This window comes from Zophobas morio, unplaced genomic scaffold (genome assembly GCF_036711695.1).
Source record: "Zophobas morio isolate AGI-343-1 ecotype UQ-CSIRO unplaced genomic scaffold, CSIRO_AGI_Zmor_V1 ptg000030l, whole genome shotgun sequence".
NCBI classification, from domain to species: Eukaryota; Metazoa; Arthropoda; class Insecta; order Coleoptera; family Tenebrionidae; genus Zophobas; species Zophobas morio.
The window spans coordinates 16848928-16865027 of NW_026972135.1; the positions used below are offsets into that span (position 1 = coordinate 16848928).

The following is a 16100-nucleotide window of genomic DNA, read 5'->3' on the forward strand; positions in this document are numbered from 1 at the left end:
GATTTCAAAATTTTCCCTCATGTGGTGAACTCAATTTATTGCAAATTCAAACTTTCATTAAATTGCCCACAATTTTTTTAGTTAATTTTCAGAATCACTTTTCATATCACGAATAACATCTTAACAACTGTATGCAGACATTGCATCTTGTTTTATGGTAGTTGTATCCAGTTTTGCAACTTTGTCAAAAAAAAAAACGAAACGCTTGATCAGTCAAGCGTTTCGTTTTTTTTTTTTGAAATTACACCATTTCTTTCAGAAGAAATGGTGTAATTTCAGAGTTGATAGACCGTTATTTGTCGTCGAGTTACAAGTAAAATCTGTAGTACATGTATAGCTAGGTTATTTTAGTGCATCGTGTGTTGCATCAATTTACTGACTAATTTGTCTGTCTAGTTTTGCAAAATAAAGTGATAGGATTGTGACGAAGATTAATTGGCATAATCAGTGTTGATGAGGTAGCGAAATATAATGCCCTTTACGGTGCTGTTGCGTTCCCCCAATATTAAACTTAATATAGACTACAATAGTTTAGGAAAATACAATAACGAGGAAAAAGGCCTTCTAGTATTTCTAAGCTACTGAGTACTAGCATTTTATATTTTTTCGGCCCGAGTATTTATTTCTAAAGTAAAGTATTTCTAAACATATTTGGAAGACTTTATGAGTGTCATTAGTTAACCCGATTGAAATGATATGGCTCATATTAAAATCAAGAGTACATATGTCGAAATAATAACACTCCAAAATTTAGTGCTAATGCCATTGACGTAATTACAGCAGCGACGAAGAAGACAATGAATAATTTATTTTTATATTTATTTCACTGTTTCCAAATATCTTTAGAAACACTTTAGCACCACTTCTACCAAAAATTTTGGGATTTTTCAAAATACAAAATATTCGAATACTACTGACAGAATCACGTTTCATATGGTCGTAATGAAATTGGCTTTCCCTGCACAGGTGTTTTTGACGTATTACAGGCTTCTATGGCCGCCACCTATTAACAAGATTTTTTATAAAATAAGTCCGAACCTCCGAGGAAAATTAGCACATACTTAATTAATTTTATTATATCAATAATTACAAGGCAGCGAGTTTGAATGTTAAATTGTTAAAAATTAAAAATCAATTTGTAAGGACTTTAGTTTTGCCATTTGGATTAACAAACTTTCTAGCTTTCAGCTTTCGAATCAGAGTTATTAAATTTATTATTATTTGATTATTAAACATATCATTTTAGAAAAGACATACGGATTCACTTACAAGAATTATGTTGCTCTCCCGATATGTTATTTGTATTTTTATTTCATTAAATATTTATATAGACTCTGATGCACTTCCGCGGAAGACTCTTTAAATATATGATGTCAGTAGTAAAAAGTATTATTATAAAATATTCGTAATATGTACTCGATCGTCTTAATGACCACTTAGAAGTCCATGCAGTTTCATATTCCACAAAGTTGCTGAAGTTATATCGGTCAAAACAATAAATGGATTGTCATTGCTCTCCTTGTCCGGACCTCTATTGTAACGAATGCAGCATTCATTTGGGTACGAAATTACACGAGTTTGTTGATTTGATGCATATAGAAGAATTCTCATTTGTTAGTCTTTCACGAATTCTCATTAGTTTACATCTCAATTTAAGAGTTCTTTAGGAAATTCAAGACCCTTGTGGTGTTTGATACTTAAAACATCAAGAACAGTCGGAAGTCTCAAGTGTGCGTTATTTTTAGCAATATAACATTTCCTACACTTAATTGTACATTTCCATGGCTGTAATATCTTAGCAATCCTGTAGATTTTGTTTAGCAAGTCTATACTGTAAAAATTAGAGAGGACAATGTGCTAAAATACCAGATTTTAGTTCAATTTATTAAAGTTGTTGCAAAAAAGTTTACTACGAAATCGTATTTGTTCCAGTTTCTTGAATTTCTTTTCATACTGCTCCCGCATGATTAACAAGAAGGCACATTTATCAAAAGACTTTAAACTATTAAAATTTGATGCAGAGCCTAATTAGGTGCTACTATTTCTAACACGAACAATGTTTTTGTCTCCCACCTTATGTAGGTACCTTATGTAAGATTCGTTGTGTTACGTCATTTTTTTTATGGATTCGCGGGAAAATTTAATTAAGGAGTGTTCGTTCAGGTTTAAAAAAGCTGTTTACTTCTGATTCAGACAGTTTACTGTTCCTAGTTGCTCTTAGTGATTGGCTCGTATGACCCACATAATTCATTACGTGATAATGTTGGAAATATGATTATTATCCTTTGCCGTCATGCGATTCAATTTTCTGTATTCGACACAGAATATTATCCTACCTTTTTTTGTTGGAAACACAAACAATTTTCCTGTATTGTTGTGTGTTTACCAATTTTGTTTTCTAACATCTTTTGAGTGTGCTCTGAATATGTGTTCGTTAACCGTCGTTTTCATGTTTACTGTATTTGTTTTCCGTAAATATTGTAAAGATGATCTAAAACATGCGAAACTCGTGTAGAGAGGCTGTTAACCTTCCCCTGATGTGGGAGCTCATTTCCAGATAATTAAATCTGTCTTTGTTAAGTTGTTTGTTAATCTATACATATAAAATTGTTTGTCCTGACTGACTGATTCATCAACGCAGAGCCTAAACTACTGCAGCTAGAAACATGAAATTTGGACAATAGTTTGCTTTTGTGATGTAAACACCCACTAAGAAAGGAACTTGGGAAATTCCACCCCTAAAAGGGCGAAAAGGGGTGGTAAAGTTTGTACAGGAAGACTATTTCCTAACCATTTCTGTTGTAAATATTTATGTGAAACTTGGTATTAATGCTTTTCAACACAAATAACGAAACACGTATTTCACCATTTTCCGAAATTCAACCCCTAAGGGGGTAAAAAGTGGTGGATAAGTTTGTACGGGAAAACTACTTCTGTTGCACATTTTCACGTGTAACTTGGTATTAGTGTTCTTCAACACATATAATGACACACGTATTTCAGCATTTTCCAAGATTCAACCCCTAAGGGGGTAAAAAGTGGTAACTAATTGTGTATGGGAAAAATATTTCTATTGTACATTTTTGCTTGGAACTTAATATTAATGCTTTTCAACACAAACAATGTAACGCGTATTTCAGCTGTTTTTGAGATTCTACCCCTAAGAAGATGAAATGAGGTGACAAAGTTTATATGAGAAAAAATATTTGTATGGCGATGTTTTCTTGAAATGTTGTATTAATACCCTCCAACACATTTGTTACTTGAAATTTGGTAATCATGTAAAATTGTTTGTCTTGACTGTCTTTAAATTTTTTTTTGACATTCATCCCCAACGGAATATAATTTGGGTGGAAATGTGAGAAACAGGAGAAGTTAAGTATTAATCCAAAAGTGGTTAAAAATCAAAGTTTAAAATAGTTAAATATGTTTTTCGCATATTAGAGGTAGTAGGATTATTGGAAAAATCAGTCCTAAGCGTTTGAAATTTAAGAAGTTGTATGGAAATAGGGAGGGCGCGACGTCACCGAGTAAGCGACTGCGAAGCGAACGCGGTCTGCGGTCGGACGCGTGAGGCCAAAACGGCGTTGACGGTTGTGTTTTATGTCACATATTGTCAGAGTATTTCTCCCGTAAGTATTCTAATTTTGTGTTTCCGTGTATAAAATGAGGTAACTATACCAAAAAATATCCTTGAATTCTCCTGAAAGAAAAAATCTATTAAATATATATGCAAATGTGTTAATAAAGGATCCAACCAGGATTATTTGGTCTTGAAAATCACAATGATGAGGTCAAATTATATGAAAGTGGTCGATATATTAGCAGCTGGAGAATCTTGGCCTTTCCTATACATGAACAATTTCCAGCAGTTTTTCATCTCGCACTTGGAAAATGGCCTGCTGTCTATTTTAATCCTAACGACTTTAATAATGTAACTGAAAAGGTAAATAATTCACAGAAAACTACTCCTCTATCATTTTTTGAGCTTTGCAAAGCGGATACTTTTGCAAAAATCTTTCTTTATGTTGAAGTACCTTAATACTATGTGTGGAAAAGTACCAAATTTGAGAGATGAAAAAGTGGAAACAATGTTGATGGTTCGCCGGGAGTCAAAAGAGATCAAGCTTTGAGCAGAGTGTACACCGTTCACCCTAATAACGCGGAATGTTTCTACCTTGATCCTCTTCTTCATGCGATGAGAGGGCCAACATAATTCTCGGATTTAAAAACTGTTGGTAGTGTCGTTTATTTCACATACCAGTCATTATGCAAAGCTTTGGGTTTGTCAAGTTAAGTCAGAGTGTCAAGAGAGTGTTCAGATTATAAATGAAGTGTACAACAAGTGTCTGATTTCCATTAAAGACACGGTGCTGTCTTTAGGAAGACAATGTTGAGAGTACTATGGATTGCCTGTAAGACGTGAAGAAGTCATACAAAACAGAGACTATCTCAGAGAGATTAGCTATGACATACTTTTATAGGCACAACGAAACTTTATTAAATACAGAATAATATCAAATTTACAACCAAGTTAGATAGGTCAGGTAAATGTTTGTTTTTACATAGCTGCCTACAGCTATTAGCGACAAAAATATCCAAATATTTTAAATCTTTACTCAAACATATGTTAACATGGGGTATAAAATTTAACATGGGAATCCTTATGGCCACTTATAAAAAAAAGATGTACTGTATTATACTCCTATGTTATAGAATAACTTTGTTTCACCCCCCCCCCCCTCCGTCGTATTTAAAAATTCACGGGACTCTAACTCCAAACTTTCAGTCCTTATTTCATACACCTAGGGGTAATGGATGCTTACATTACGAAAGGAACCTTCTGTCCAAATTTCGTGTTTCTATAGCTCCAGTAGTTCGCTGATTTGTCAGGCGGAGGACAAACACTTTTATATATTGTTATTAATGAAGAGTGCACAAACTTAAAAAGTAATAAAATTGAAATCAAAAAATAAATCAGGGGATGAAAAATAATGTGTCCTAATTGCGAAATCCACGCAAGCGGAGCTGCGGGTAACAGCTAGTTTGTAGATATATCACCTTTCTTATTAAAAATTCTTTTAAACTATTTGAAAATTTCATCTACAAATTTGCTGTTCCTATTTTCGTAGTAGCTCTGGAAAGGAAATGTCGAGTCGCAACTCTCGTTTTTAACTGAAGGCAGTTAAGAAAACTGCTTGGCACAGACACTCTGTACGAAAAACTCAATATCGCTTCCTTTACATAAACAATAGTTGTTACACATTTTAGATGAATTTCCTGTCATTTTTATATTATTGTAGAAGTTTAATCGCTTTTCCTAGGAAACGCGGCGAATAAAATATTTATTATTTAAATACGAAGTTAATCTTAAAATGCTCACTCCATTAGAAATCTTTTTATTTGTCGCCCTATGAATTTATGAGTACATCTTCAAGGTGTCGGGGTGCGTATTGTCGTTGTTAGATTAGATTTATATTTTTTAATGAATTATTATTAATTGCCGTATTTGTTGGAGTGAACGTTGATAACAGGAATTTTTCTAGACTAGTTCTCTTCTCCTGTCAATGCTATTTGCCACCTTAAGCTTCTTATAATCTTAATTTCGTTTTTTGATTGAATATTCTTTGAATCTTCGGCCACACCTTATTGGTGGCATCGTTGTCTTCGACTCTTCGACTCTCAGATATTTGACTTTTAAAATGATTGGACATTATCTTGAAAGAAATATTGACAGAATACAATCTTCTGTATCAGTATAAGTTTTCAATCTTATCAACAATCAATTTCAATGTGCCACGTCTGAATAGTGACCACGGGGTGATATTTTGTTTACCTAAACCTGAAACTGATATGTTAAAAAAATCTCCAGTTACTGACTTATATCCTTGTGTTAATAAGTTATATGGATAAAAAGTTGACGCAAGTATAGTACGAAAAAGAAGTAGAGGAAAAAAATGCAATATGAAGAATAAGGAAACAGTGAGTAACAATTGGTCAAAATAAAGCAAGTAATAAAAGAAAGAAATTGGTAGAACCCAACATAGAAGATGATATAAATTGTTTGATACAAACTGTAGATAAGCAGTAGAAAACAAAAACAAAAAGCAAGATTAAAATGACTGGGGTTGGGAAGGTAAGAAGAGCGTGAATTAGATTATTTAAAAAAAGGTAAGTCTAGAATCCCAGCTATCATGAAATTTTCTGATCAAGATCATCCGACGCCACCAGAAATTGTTAATGCCTCTTTCTTTAAAAGCGTTTACGTCAGTTCTGACCACGGTGGTATTTGACCATTCTTATTCTTGTAAAAATTGAGAACATAACAGAAGACGAAATACTTGAAGCATTAAAACGATCCAAAGATTCTCTAATCGCAGGTGCAGATAACATTCCCAACTTTATCGTTAAAGACTGTGCATCAATCTTTATAAAACCTCTTCATTCTCTATATAACCTTATCATCAAGATTTCATATTTTCCTGATATCTGGAAAGAATCCACAGTTACTCCAGTATTTACAATAGGGGATCCGTCTATGATTGAAAATTACCGACCAATATGAGTTCTATGCAAGTTTTCAAAAAGTTTTGACTGTGTTATTTATAAACGTTTGTGTTTTTCGGTTAAAAGTATAATCTTGCCTTTCCAGCAAGGCTTTGTGGAAAAAAGATCTACGGTTACGGATTTGTCTTGTTTTACTCAGTATGTTTCAGAGGCTATTGATCAAAATAAGCAACTGGATGTTGTCTACACAGATTCCCTTAAAGCCTTTGATCAGGTTGATCATTATGTACTATTTCGTAAACTAAATCATTTTGGATTTTTGATTCTATTCTAATAGAAGGCTTTCAATTAAGTACCGTCATTTTGTTTCCTTAGCCATTTTATCCTATTTCAGGTGTCCCGCTAAGGTCTAATTTTGGCTCCTTACTTTCTTTGCTATTTGTCAATGATGTCGTATACTCTTTAACTTGTCAAAAGCTACTGTACCCCTATGATCTCAAAGTTGTCTTATCCATTAGTACCCTTCGAGATTGTGAGAATTTAATTTGGTTAGAGTGGATACGTATAAGGCCTTAGGCGTTGTCTTGGCAGTAAATTCTTCTTCAAAAATCACATTGTGGAGTGTACGACTAGAGCGTATAATGTTTCGGTTTATTTATAGAAACTGTTCTGAGCTCTCGAACGTTCAATGGCTTTTTACGTTCTAGATTGAGTATGCCGCTGTTATCTGGTTTCCCATATATTCTACTTACGTTCAATTACTGGAGTCAGTTAACACAAAATCCTCAAATTTGTAGGATTTCTACCTGATGGGGCTTACCCTCCTCGGATATAATCATGGTGCTTTACCAAGCAGATTTAAATGCAATTTACTAAGTACTAGACGGGTAATTTCTAGTGTCAAACTTATACACAGCTTAATTAATAATAAAATTGATTGGACTTATCTGTTCAATCAAATTGTATTCTTAGTTCCTGGGTTAAATCCGCGAAATTGCCGTACATTTTATTACAGTGGTCGCAGAACAAATTTTGTATTGTATTTGTACCATTATGCCTACATTGTTTTTCTTTTCTTTTTGTTTCCTGTAATTGGGTGCTTACCCCTTGGAAATAAACATTAATATTATTATTATTATTGTGGGTGAACTAACCTGAAAGCGTGGGGGGAAGTTCACAAATTTACACATGCCAGTAATCTGGGGGGAGGGACAAAGGAAGACAAAACCAACTTAAGGGGAATAGGAAAAAGGAAAATTCAAAGAATAATTTGGCATGAAAAAGGAGTTGAAAACTTTAGGAAAGAGATGGAAAAAATGGAGTTTACAGCAGTAGGTATAGATGATAAAGTTAAAGAACTCAGGTAACCCACGGAGAGAGCTACACAAAAAAGAATGATGCGGGTAACTAAAAAAGGAAGGAAGAACAAATGGTGGAATAAAGAATGCAATCAACCAAAAAAGGAAGCAAGAATACAGCTACGTAAATGGAAAAAAGAAAAAGGAGAGCAAACATCGGACTTGAACACAAGGCTATAGTATAGGTATAGGGAAAAAATGCAAAGAAATAAAGGAAGAAGGAAATAGGTTAAACCAAATAAAATCGCAAGAGAAAGTTTGGAAGTAGGTATATAAACCAACAAGTAATTAGCATGACAGTATGAAAAGACCACTTTATGAAGCTGCTAAAAGGAAGAGTAGATGTAGAAAAAACGAAGAAGAATATCTCAAAAAAACGAAAAACACGAAACAAATAATCATAAAGAAGGAAGAAGTACCACGGCAGATTAAGAAGCTAAAAATAAAACGGGTTTCGGAGAGGGACGGAATACAGAATAAAGCTTGAAAGTAAATATAAGCACTTTGTAGAGCGGAAATTAAAAGGGAAGGGCGTTTTTTAGATCTGAAGTCGGCCTTCAACTCCGTGGATCGGGAGAAATTGTGGGAATGTTTAAGGAAGGAAGAAAGACGTGAGTGAGAAGCTGGTAAGGGGAGTAAACGAGGTATATGAAGAGACATGGAGTAAAGTGAAGGTGGATGGAAAAGAGAGCAAAAGTTTTAGAACGATAAATGATCTACAACTCAAATTTCTTAAGCAACTTCTTTGATGACCGGATTCTGGATTCTAATTGTATGTCCCCAGCTCCTCTACTCGTCAAGCCACCCAACTGCTTGAATGTACTGGAGTAATGCAGAAGGTGGGAACTCCCTGATTTTTGCCATACAAAGCCAGATGTCTCCTAGGATGGATTTCCTGTAGGAGCCTAGCGCTGGACACTCACGAAGAATGTACTCAGCTGTTTTCTCTTCTTCACTGCATCCACGACAAATTGGTTCTGTTACCACTCCCATCGTATATAGATATTTGTTAAAGTGGTAATTTCCCGCAAGAAATCCTACCAGTTTGCGCAATTTGTCCCTTGAAAGTAAGAGATAAAATTTTGTCGTTCGTTCGAGAAGGCGACCGAAGGCGTGATTGCCAGTTCGAGTGCCCAGAAGGGCATGGGTGCGGCTCACTTCGCCATTTCATCTGCTCTCTCGTTTCCTTCGTTGCCACTGTGTCCTTTGATCCAACCCAGTTCTACACTATTTCCGCCCGGATCGAACCATGCAGCTGTCCAGGGCTAGTATTGCAGACTTGCTGTCAGTAAGTATGCGTATTGATTTGTTGTAGATTTCACGTTCAGCAACGATTCCAGCTCCCAGCATTATTCCCATCAGTTCTGTTTGTAAAACAAATGTATGGGTTCCGATGAGTTTTGGCACCATCGACATCGATATAGATGTCGGTTCCTCCTTCTGAATTATCATTCATTAATATTCTATATGTCTTCTTATATGTATATTAATTTTGTGCCCATTCGGTCACAACCCATCCTTAACAAAGGTATTTTGTTGAACACCTCTGTCAAGATATGAGTGTGCTTCGTTGCTTTACAACTGTCTGTGTGGCTATCCGTGGATCTTCTTGGGATGTAGGCATGTTGGTTTGGATGTAGAGGTTGTTTGTTTAAGACAATCTCCCGAATCTCTTTTGAATCTCCTTTTCGCTTAATCTTTCCAGCGTTTACAGCAAGAATGATGTTAAGCTAATTGGTCTATAGGATTCAACCAAAGTATAATCTTATCGTCCTGACTATGGTATAAAGATAACCTTTACTTTTCGCCATGCATTCGGTATGTAGCTGAAAGCCACACACCTCCGAAGCATTGACACCAAGATAGGGCGTAGTCTGCCCGTTCCTCTCTTCAGGAGGGCGGGATAGGTACCGTCCACTCCCGGAGATTTATATGGGTAAAAGCTGTCAACTGCCCGCTCCAGTCTTGCCTTCGTGACTACCTTTGCACGAGCTCCCCAAATGTCACAATCTTTGTCGCGAGCTGATTTGTCTCGGCTGTCCATTATGGGTCGAATTCTTTTTAACGACCCCTCAAAAATCACCTCTTCCGGACCTTCCCAAAAAATTCCAACAAATAGATCAATATACATCCTTTTGTCCCATCTCGCTATATCCCGTCCTCTCCCCATGTGGCATTGGACCCTCGGGTTAAGTTTATGGTACCACATGTTCAATCTTTTCCGAGGGAGTCGTTAGAAAGTAAATTGCGTCTGAAGCGTGCGTAGCTCTTTTTGTTGAATTTCAAGAAAACGGCACAGTTTTATAACGATTATTATGGATGGGTCCAGAGGCAGAGAAGGGTTTTCGTTATCAAAATGGATGCGATTCCCTCTCTTTGTGAATATCTACATATGTTTCGATAAAAGAAAAGGTTGGAAATTCGGATGGACGACAGGCATAGATCTAGCCTACCACAGGTGGAATAAAGTTTGCGATTCCACCTGGGGGAAACCGAGTCACAGGTAACAGAGGATTTGATGGTCTTGAGATCTATAGCTGGCTATCCTAGTTAAGTCGCGAGCCAGTGGCCACTCTAAAGAGTTGTTCGATAGATTTGTTTTATAATGTAAATGACATCGTTAATCGACGGCGAGTTGGGTAGTTTGCTGGTATAGTTCGAGAGAGAACGAGAAGGCACATCTTTTCAACACAGGGGTTGCATCCCATTGGTTTTTCTTTGTTAGACCCCCTTGACGCCGGATGGAGTCTCCACTTTTGGCGAAATGATAAAAGCGTAGTTTGGTCAATTTTTGGCAGTTCTCTGGTCGGGGTTTTGTAGTGTTCGACTCATTCCTTCTCGGCGCGTAATTTGCTGTTTAGTTTTCATTTGTTCCTTTTATTTTCTCTAAAATTTTAACTCATTTAGTGTGTACAAATAAATAAGGGTGCCGATTTTCAACTTAAAGTTGGACTTTCTTTTCGCGGACATTGCGGCCAATCCTTCCGTTTAAATAATAGTGCACTGAAACTGTGGTACTAGTGAGTGATTCCGTGCTCTCGAGCAGCGAAAAGGAAAATTTCGAAAGGTAAGAGAATTCTCATTTTTCTGTGATTGTGTGATTAACACTTCTCAGGTAGAAGATCAGATTCTTTCAACAAGGTGGAGGTCCGATTCCTTGTACAATGGACAACTTAATTAGTCGATATACAGAAATTACTTGACACCTCGTTCCTGTGATTTGACAACTTGTGATTTTTTCTTATGGCCTCATCTTAAAATCACAATTTTTCTTACTTACAGCAAAGAATTGAACAAAAATGTTTTCAGAAATTTTGAGAAGAGGGTTTTACGATGCATTGACACAGAGGACAACATTTTCAACATTTATTGTAATATCAAACCTATTTTGAAAATAAATTTAAAAAAATAGTCTTATTTACTCTCTTGACTTATTACATTGGAAAAAGTGAGGTTCAAAAAAAAGAAAGAAAAATCAATGGCAACTTGATAAATTTTTTAAATGAACACCCGTTATATTCTCTCCCGTTAATGGGAGGAGACAAAGTAATTTTCCGTTAAAGAGTTCTATGTTTTACAAGATGAACCTATCGGTAGAAAAAAGTTTCAGTTCTCTATATACATATCCAATGAATAATAAATAATATAGTTGTGCAATTGCATCTAGGAAAGTATGAATTATTCTTCCTAGTACTTATTTATGCTTAAATGACTAACCCCACGTAAACTAATACAACATACAATAACTGTTTATGTTATTAATTCTTAAAATTAAAATTATAAGGAAATCTTTCTGACCGTAGCGCACAACTGACCATTACCTCTCAAGTAATTTGCATACAACAGTCTTATGCGATTAGAACAATTGACAGATCTTTTTTAAATTTTCAAAAGTAATAATTAAGACAAATCGTAAGTTGTGAGTACGATTAACTAACTGAGTATCATTTTATAAAGGAAACCAGTATACTCTGAAGCCTGAATAAAAAGAGCCGAAGCTGCGCTGTCAAATGCCAAGCAAAACTTACCTACTATTTTGAAGTGCACGAACCCGTTTCTGGAAAGCAACATTTTCCGCCGTACTCTGCTTGTAACAGATTCAGATAATTGAGCATGTCCTCACCTGTTATAAGCTTGATATCGATACATCGTTAACAACATGCATTGTACCGACGTAATTGATTGTGCATTAGACGTTGTTTTATATTATATTGTAAACTTCACCACATTAAAACCCGAAGTCTTTCCATACTTGACCATTATGCATAAGTGCTCTGATCATTTAAACACGTTGAGTTAATAAGTGCCCAAATTAATTATATTAAATTTGTATTATTATCGTCAATGCCATTAACCGATTTTATTGTAATTTCGTCACATGCAATAATAGGTATAATGCGGCAACAATAATTTAATTTAGATTACTTGATTTCGATCAGTTACAACTTTTCAATTTGTAAAAGTAAATAACTTAACAAACTTGTTAGTACAAGAACTTTGTTACAATACAATTTTTCGCATTATAAAATAAAATTTTAATTATTATAACATCTGCTATACCATAAAAATTTTTACGCCGAACACAAAACTGAAGCCCGGCCCTGAACTCGTGAGGTCATAAAATTTCATACCCGTCATATAGGTTGGCGCAGAGTATACGGTCCGACTTTCCCCGAACGTAGTTCGTGCCTTGGTTCGTTCTTTCTCCCTAACATTACTACAAACAAAATATCAGTCTGTTTATGACGCTCGGTGAGGGTGTACACGTGACGCGTCACCGCCAACTTACCTTTTATCGGCCGGTCTTTGATAATGCTAATAAACAAAAAAGCATCGGAACGGGAACAAGTTTTGCACTCCGCCAATCAGAAACGCTAAAACACAAAACAAAGCGGCAAACAGCAAGAGAAAGCGAACTTGACAACAAACAAACATGTGAATTCTTTATGACATTATCGATTCGGAAGAATAGTGCCGAAAATATTACGTTCTAGTGCAAATTGTTCTAGTGAGATGGTTTAGTGATTTTTCCCAATCGCCCTCCGGATTAGAACACAAGAAAGGTAAGAACCCAAGGACAGCAGTCTCGTTTTTCCTCGCTCTTATTATTATTAAATAGTCGTGCGTGAATTGAAAACTCGCCTTCGGCCCGTGTCACCTGCGCCTCAATCGCAGCCGCCTTGTTTGTTTGGCGATTTAGGTTAATCATGTTTCTTCGATCACAGTCGGCGTCTGGTGCACAGCACGTGTGACGTCACCGCCACCGCTGTCTTCGCTGCACATTTCCGACGTCGTGATTTGCTTTGCAAAAAACAGCGACGCGTCGCGACGCACAAACAAAAGAACGGCGACGTCGACTTGCGATTGTCAACAATTACGATGCAAATTGCGGAGGCGGCGGTGTCGGAATTAGCATTTAAAATACAAGTAAATTCGCAGGTATTACATTCCGTGTCGTAGTAGGCTGGGTTTTGCGTGGCCGACCGCGATTGTCCCGTTGAAAAGGGACAGGTAGATCGTGGGACACCTGGAAGTACAGCTAAGACCATCAAACGTGCTGCAATCGTGGAAAGAAATGAAGACGTGAAGCTAACGACGGTCTGGCATTCGATGAATTTCATTCGGAAATAGATTGAATTTTTATGAATTTTTTACGTTCAGAATGTAATTGGTGTATTTATTGGAAGTTAAATTAAATTGAATACAACACTGTACATTAATTATGCAGAAATGGCGTTTGGGTGGTATTTGTGAAGGAAAATTCAATTAGGACGAAATAGGGAAATTTTTCATGATTTTTAGAATATTTCTGGTAGAATACCCATAATAAATCTTTCATCTGTCAACAACTTGAAATTTACAGTTTTTCAATGAAGTACGTACTTTTACCAATAGTGTTTATTACCTACAAGTCGTAAAATGCCATGTTGCAAATGTTAGATTGACAGTTTGGTGCAATCTACGCTGTCAAAAAAATGCCTGCTTGGTTGTTCTTTGTCAAATTCGGAAAAAAAGACACTAAATTTTTTTGTAAACATTCAGCAGCTTAACCTCGTTTTTTCCGGCAAGACTTAGAACAAATCATGGAATACTGTTCAAAGAAGAATAAAACATATTATTAGTAATATATGTATGAACAAAAAATCAATAAATTAAGTCATCACAACTTTTCCACAACTACCGTTTGCGTGCATGTAAAATGTATTTTAATAACATTCTCTTGGATAATTTTTTAGGATGACGTCATCAAATGTTTGGTGGGTATAAATATGTTCATCTTGATACATAGAACATAACATTTGTCATCACGTTATTGCGTTGCCAAAATTAAAATAATTAAAAAGTAAAATAATAATATTTAAAAAAACACTATTTTAAGCACTTTTATTTCATTAAAATGTCGATCACAACGAATCTAGTTGCATTTTTTGATATAATTATGCCGATTTGAAACAAATTGTAAGTTTCTCTATTATATAATTTTCCGAATTGAATTGATTTGATTAACACTGAATTTAATTTGCAGATTCGGTAGAATTTTTTGAAATGGAGCGATTCCGAACTAAATTTAATTTAATCGATTGTGTTTAAAAAGGTTTGAATCTAATATGAATTTTATTTGAATTTGTATTGAACGCCTTAGATTAGAGTCACTGAATTGCGCTAGAATTGAACTCGGCACTTTTTCTCGACTTTGTTGGCTCCTTGGAAGTTAATAAGAGGCGAGGAATTAGCTCAGTTTCTTGAGATTCGGAGGCTTTATTAACACATTAATGGAGGGCGCCATTTTCGAGTGTTGTAATTTATAATTTAGAGAGAATGAAAGTGTTTTAATTTGCAAGTTTAGTCGAAAAAGTCGAAAAGCAGTTACTGTTTCGACGCCGGATAAGAAAACAATAATTAGCCATTTAAATTCAAACAATTTTGTGGGTTTGGAACGGAGAGCTTTTTCGATTCTTTTAATTAAAGTTATTCCCTTTGTAGTAGCGCAATTTAATTGTTTAATTACATTTTAAACAACGGTATGCAGTTGTTGTTCGGTTCGAGCTTTGTAATTAATTATGCTATCAAAGACAGGTTCAAAATTTTCAAATTTACCCCAAGCGCTGGTAAAACTAAATTTCGTAATGAGTTAATGGAAATAAAATCTAATTCACTGGATGAATAATGCAAGTCAGTTGAATTAAAGCAAATACATATTTGATCATTGATCATTCAATTGCAGCAGCGAGTGTAAATTTGGAACGGATCCAATATAAGCGATTTTAGTAATTTTTTCGAAATATTTTCATTTGTATAGTAACTTTAGCTTAACTATTATTAGTCTACAACGTTGCGAATAATTGAGTTTCCTCGTGTTTGCGGCATGTAAACACTCTTCGTTTAAGTATTTTTTGGCAAGAGTTAGGCATTACTTGATAAATCTAAAAGAATACACTGTATACTACTTATATAGGGTGTGGTTGAGATCAAGTGTCAACTTGAAAGAAAAATCAGAACATTGGAGCAATATTTTTGCCAATCCATCAAGGAGGAAATGTAATTCAAATAATCTGTTACTATCGCGCGTTATGTGGTGGTGCACCATCTTGCTGGAAATACATTAACACAGGAAGTTCGTTTACAAGAAATTTGCGCATTTAGATTTCCTTCGTAAAATTTAGGCCCGACAATAATAATGACCATTGATTATTCCACACCTCTCTTAGCCAGTGAGGATTTTCTGAAGCCCAATAATGGCAATTATGGCAATTCACAATTCCATTATTATTACCACGAGTTTCATCTGCCCATAAAATATTACTTATGATATCCTCTTCACGTACCTCCGTTAGCCAAGTTAGAAAAGCCAACTTTTTTTTCAAAATTAGGTGGTACTAATGCTTCATGTTCTTCAAATCCTTTAAAGGATTTTGAAATATTTGTTTCTTCGCGTATTTACTTGATGGAAATATGAGGATCGACATTAACCCTCCCCAAGACACCTGCGGTATGTTCTTCATCTGTTGCCATTTTACGTAAAAAGACTGTGCATTTCTTTTTGAAAGACCTAGATTGTTCTAATTTTTTTGCTAATCCTGCGAAATACATACAACTTGGTTGTCCGGAAATCTTTCTTCGTATAATGTTCTGGATTGTCTTCTATTTCGCGTACACTCTCCATCAATAAGGATTATATCCCACTTTTCGGCATTGCTGAATCTTTCGTTTTCCATTTTTTGACACTACAATATT

At 35.4% G+C, this 16100-nt stretch overlaps 1 protein-coding gene across 2 annotated transcripts in view; it reads left to right on the forward strand.

Moving 5' to 3' along the window:
- The first annotated feature begins 12613 nt into the window (after nt 1-12613).
- Nucleotides 12614-16100, forward strand: part of LOC135138164 (uncharacterized) — a 380544-nt gene continuing 377057 nt past the window's right edge. For both annotated transcript variants that reach the window (XM_064068058.1, XM_064068060.1), the window contains exon 1: nt 12614-12928. The gene's annotated coding sequence lies outside the window, so the exon portion shown is untranslated. The remainder of the gene's footprint in view (nt 12929-16100) is intronic.